Source organism: Trachemys scripta, chromosome 10 (assembly GCF_013100865.1).
Source record: "Trachemys scripta elegans isolate TJP31775 chromosome 10, CAS_Tse_1.0, whole genome shotgun sequence".
Lineage (NCBI taxonomy): Eukaryota > Metazoa > Chordata > Testudines > Emydidae > Trachemys > Trachemys scripta.
The window spans coordinates 84,420,020-84,426,019 of record NC_048307.1 but is presented as its reverse complement, the minus strand read 5'-3'; positions in this window follow the sequence as shown (position 1 = coordinate 84,426,019).

The following is a 6,000-nucleotide window of genomic DNA, read 5'->3' as shown; positions in this document are numbered from 1 at the left end:
GCTGTGTTCAGAAGGCAAAGGCTAGACTGAGGGCGGGGACCAGGACGGAGGGAAGAACAGACCGGGGCTGCTGCCAAGGTCAAAGAGCAGTGGGGAGCAACCTTTCCTGGGTGAGCTGTGCCCCGGGGGGCTGCCAGCCTCAGCTGTGCTCTAGCTCTAGGCTAGTTCTTCACTGAAATCTCAGCGGGGTGGAAGGTTGGTCTTTAGACAGCGACAATGGTTCACAAAGCTCTGGCAGGTTTTCTGCCTGCCCTCGAGTCAGTTCGTGATGGGAAATGTTTCACGGCTCCCTCGAGGGCAGGGGGACAGAGGGCAGCCCCCACACCTGGGAGTCTTCCATCAGCACATCCATGCTACATCTGGCTTTGGTCTCCAAATTCACACTGCTAGCGGCTGTGTATTCATTGAAAAGACCTGGTAGCTCTTGGCCACCCGCTAGTGGCTGCTGCATAAGTCCCCACCACCGCTGCCTGGAGGGCCGGTCTCTGTAGAGGAGACCAGAGAAAGAGGAGCAGCATGAGTTGAGGGGCCTCTCTCCACAATCCGCCAGCGCGTCTCGTGGGCTGAGAGCTGGCTTCAGTTCCTAAGTGGTTGACTAGCAGGCACCAGAGAGATGCCGTGAGGATGCTAAACTCTAACTGCCCTCTGCTTTCCAATGACTTATTTTGCAACCGTTAAATAACCAGGACTTCTAAGTCCGTGCTGCCGTTTCATTTGAAGTCATGTCCACGATGACTCAGAAAATAGCGCAGACACACTGTGGCGCCTACCCCGGCTCCTGCACGAACAGCAAACCGTAAACTGCTGTTGCTCTGCAGAGCGCTGAAGGAAGAGATGATACCGAGCGATGCTGTCTCAGGTGTGTCCCATTAGCAGCCCCACGAGGCGCGGTGCCGGGGCAGGACTTCACTTCCAGCCATCTGCCTGCTGTCAGCGCACACGCATTCAGTCCTGGCAGTAGGATGCAAGTGGAAAAGGAAACCGCTCTAGTGAGAAAGCAATGTCCCACCTCCACCTGTCTTCAGGGGTTGTATTCAAAGCAAGGGAAGCGAGCTAAACAAACCGGGTAGGTGAGAGCCCAGAGCCAGCGGATCACGGGCAGCCTCGAGCACACGTGGCCCTGGGTTTGCAGGGCTTGCTGATGGAAGCAGAGCTGAGCCTGGCCATAGCCTTCGAGTGTGAAGTGGGTACGGACAGCAAGGGCCTCTCTGTGTTCCTGCCTCTCATAGCTTCCAGCCACTCCCCGGGGCTTGTCCCGTCCTTCTCTGCTCCTGCTCGTGCACCTGCCCAAGAGCACAGGCCCTCACCTGCACCCACTGCGCTCGTGGTAACAGTGCCCTGGACGTCGATGGATGCAGGATTGAGCCCTAAGGCCTGATCCAATGCTCACTGGCTGCAGTGGGTGTCTTTCCACTGAGGTGGAGCAGGCCCTGATGCACAGGGATGTGTTGAGTCCCTGCCCGTCACCGTAAATGCTGTTCCTGCACGTTCAGTTACTGGGCCACGAGGAGAGTGAAAGGAAGGTATTGTCTGAACCCTTCTTTAAAAGTGCTGCCCAGCCGCTCAGCACATAGCTGGGTAAAGCAGGGCCGGGCTCATTCTAACGCAGCGGCAGAAACTGGGGGAGAGAGGAAAGAACTTGGGAAGCTTCAAACACAGGGATGTCACAAGGAGCGGCGCTTCCAGGAGTGTTCTGCAGCCCCCGCTGGTGCTCTGAAACTCTAGCTGCAAGGCCCCACCTCTGGTGAAAGCACCTGCTGGGAAGAACTCCCGTGATAGCTAGGGGAAGGAGGGATTCTGCTGCAAGTTTCATGTGGTTTATTTTGGCTCTTCTCCAGTTTTTTCACCCCCAGAGCCTCTACAAACTGGAATCTGATTCAGGAAATCGTGTCGGTTATTGTACAGTGTAAATCCCTGTAGTTTGGTGCAGAACCGGCATGCCTTCCTTTGTATTTGGTGTTTTGTGCCCTTTGGGAGAAGGAATATTCAGACAGGCGTCTGGGTCATGATCATTCTGTGGGGAATTCTGAAATTCTGCAGTCCTGCTGTGGATTCTGCATTTCATTATTCAGGACACACCTCTGAGAGTTATGGGCAGGTACAGTGAAAGCATGCTAGCTCTGAATAGTGAATGTCTGGGCAAAATTCTGTGTGTGTGTGTGTGCGTGCACATGCATATTATCTCTCTCTATTTATATGTTAACAATATTTATAACAATCTATAATTAATACAGCCCTAATAGTTTCCTCACTTCTAGTCATGGAATCGTTCCCTTGCACTGGTGCAGCTAAAATAGTTTCCTCTGATCATCCAGAATAAGCCGATGAAACAAGGTGATGCAAATCTAGTCCGCAATCCTGCAAACTCTTATGCACCCAAATAGGCCGTATCCATGAGTCACCCAACTGAAGCTTTTCTAGGAACCTCTGACCTTGCAGCAGACCTGCGCATGGCTCATTTAAAACCCTGATCGCTCTTTGCTAGCACAAGGCTTTCGGTTAGTTTGCAGTATCTACGCTCCCCCCCACGTGTCTCTCTCTGTCCCCCGCAGCTTGGACCATCGTCTGCATTCACGCTGACTGTCTGTTTCCCCACACAGCGGGCAGGTGAAATGCCTGAGCCCAGTTCTCTGAACATCACTTGCTCTCAAGCTTCATTTAACGGGAAAGCAGCATGATCGTTAACGTGAGCAGAGAATTGCTCGGCCAATACCGAGCAGCGTTACATCTGCCGATTGTAGTCAAATCTCATCATTTGAGCAAGTCTACAAACCTTTCGAGTTCTCGTAATCAGTAAGCATGCTTCAGCGTCGCATTCTCTGAGCACCATGGTGCCTTGCACGTGCTCTGCAGCCTGCCTCGTTATCACGGTGCACTTTCTGTGCACTCAGAGTCACGGTTGTTCGCTGATGGTGCTTCAGAAGCCTACAGCGTAGAACACAATCACAAGGAGGGGATCCTGCTAGCCATGGCTGGTGATGTCAAGAGTCCCAGTGCACGTTCTGGTAAACGTACACCTCAGGAAAGCACCTGGACTTGACAAGCATGTTGTGTCTGAATGCTGAAATTCACATATCAAGCAACTGCACAGAAAGAAACCTCTGTGCTTCCAAGAATGAGGAATCTGCTTTACAAGTAGGAGCACACTTGCCAATAGCGTCGGATCAGTAAGAAGTAACGTGTGTAGAATTGCCAAAATGCTCTTTGGAGTGGGAAGGACACATTCCATGCAGGTACCTATCAAATGGGCGTTCTTCTGCCAATCAACAGGCAGCAGAGGTTGATTCTAGCCAGACATGTGTCAGGTGACACAAAAGTAATTTGAATATGGATGTACGTCAGTGTGCTACCAGCTGGGATCCCAGGATTTAGGATCTATCCTATTCCTATCTGCCTATGGAGCCAAGTAGAAGAGTCATTGCCTGGACTGATGATGGAAAATGGCAGATTGTGGCCTGGGGTGTGTATGTAACTTTATCTGTAGGGGAAATTATCTACAAGCACTGAAAGTGTAATATGTGCCTCCTTCTTTTCTATGATCTTACGTTGCTTTCTCTCTCTGTTAATTCCATCCTCTTGCTCCATATCCATTAGGAATTATTGAAATTATGCACAAATATCTCAATAACCTCCATGTTCTTAGGCAGGTACCCACACACATGCGGATTCCCAGTATTTTGCAAACATATGGTCTAGATAATACTTAGTCCTGCCATGAGTGCAGGGGACTGGGCTAGAAGACCTCTTGAGGTCCCTTCCAGTCCTATGATTCTATCCTACAGCTGTGCAAAATTAACAGTTGATGTTTGATGGAATGTGGCACTAACTTCTTGTGCTGCTTTGTGGAGAGTTCATCCTTCTTTTGACAAAGTGGCTATTTTTGCATACAAATATGAGTTTTCTGTGAAAGCCACCTTTGCTCCCCAGACAAGTCTGCTTTTGCTCAGGAACAGGCCTGGTGAAGGGGCCTACGGTGGGGCAGTGCCCCACCCCCTGAGAAAAAGGCTGGAACAGGCCTTTGAGGCTGCGCAGGCTGGCGGCCAATCAACAGAGGCCTGTTAGGAGCCAATCAGGGCAGGGCAGGGGCAGCCAATCAGGGCCAGATTAGGCCCTATATAAAGGCTGCCTAGGAAGACAAGAAGTAGTTTCTCCCTGACTGCTAAAGAAGGAGGACTGGCTCCTGGGCTGAAAGGTAGCACCTTGGACAGAGCAGTGCTGGAGATGGAGCTGGGGAGCTCCAGACGAGGAAAACCCCAGGCTGCAGGCCTTGCTACAAAGGGCCGAGCAGGTGCACCGGGCTGAAGGGGAAGCGGCCCAGGGACAAAGTCTGACAAGGGGAGAGAAGGAGGGCAGGGAGGCTGCTGCTAGAGGGTCCCTGGGTTGGGACCCAGAGTAGTGGGTGGTCCTGGGTCCTCCCCTTGTACTACACCTGGCTGAGGAGGAGTGTGTGTGATTTACATTAGAAATGCAGGAAAAGCTTGCAAAGAGATTGGTCGTAATCTATCCGACTTCACACTGACAGCGGTGGGACATGCCCCCATCCCATGGGTGGAAAGGCTAATGAGCATTCCTGCCCCCAGGCAGTGCCAGCTGTTGCCCCGGCCCAGCGTGCTCCACCTGGGAAGTGGTGTGTAAAGGGGTGAGACGGGCCCCGGAAGAGGGGAGGTGTTTTCCCAGGGGCAGGAGGCTGGCTGGGACTGCTAGGAAGATGCAGGAATAAGGGACGCTCAGCCTGAGGCAGTCGTTAGCCTTCCCCCACCTTGTGTGGGGGCCGCTTGATACTATGAGCGTGGTACAGACGAGGGGCCCGGGAGGCTGCTCCCAGCTGGTGACCTGTGGTGGGACTAGAGGTAAGTGGACTATAACTGGGCTCAGAAAGGATCCCAGGAGTGAGCCGAACTCCCGCTGGGAACAGTGAGTTTGCCCAGGAGTGTGGGCTCCAGTAGGACACAGGGGGCAAGAGACTTGGCCTGTGGCTGAGCCCGGGCTGGGGGCCCGCTGCCTACCCACAGCTACCAGTGCTACAGGAAAGCTCTTTCATTAAGTGGCTGAGGTAACCCAGAACGCCGAGGGACCCGCCGGGAATCCTCTGGTTTGTGTTCATAATCCGATACCCTGGTCCCAGTCGCAGTGAATGGCCATCCAGACTGTGGATTTTGAGCCATGGCTGCCAGGCGGTGGGGAGCAGGTCACCTCGCAGAGTGCCTCAGCAGGGTATGGCTGACCCAGACACGGTGCCCCCAGGAGCCAGGAAAGGTGCCGGGGTCATAAGCGCTGCCCCTTTTCTTGCCATGGCTCAGATCTGCTGGCCGGAGCATGGGGCTGGGGGGGCAGGGGTCCTGTTCTGTCTCCACTCTCTTGGCCTCCTTTGGGGAGTCTAGTGCCAGCCGTGAACGCCAGGCCTGGGTTGCCTTTGCACTCCCCACTGGTCCCGTGGGTGGCCCTGGCACAGGGCACAACGTGGGACGGGGCAGGATATTTGTGCCCTGATACCGTGCAGGGCCAGCCCCGAAAGCTCCGAGTGGGATCTTCGAAAGCAGCCAGCGATGCCCTAGCACTGCTCTGGTTGGGACCAGCGGGCGATTTGCCACTGACTACATTGGGAGCAGGGTTAGGCCAATGTTTAGAGCTGTTGAAAATGCTGCCCGTAGGCCACATCATGGGGTTCTGCAACCCAGGGGTCACCAGAATGTGCCAGAAGGTCACAGGGGAGGGAGGGGAAAGGAGGCGAGATTGGGTCCTGCCTCCGGGAGTGGGGGGGAAGCCCTGGAGGGGTGGTTTGCAGAACCTGCCCCATGCTCACCCTGCAACAACAGCTCCTCTCCTGCAGCACCACTCAGGTTGGCCCAGCCTCCCCTCTGGCGTGATGACAGGGGGCTGGCCTGGGCAGATCTCAGTGACTGGCACTGTGCCCCATGTGCCAGTCATAACCCCAGAGCAGGGAGCTGAACCCAGCCAGCCTTGCAGAACAGGAGTTGCCCTTGCAGGCGAGTGTGGGGC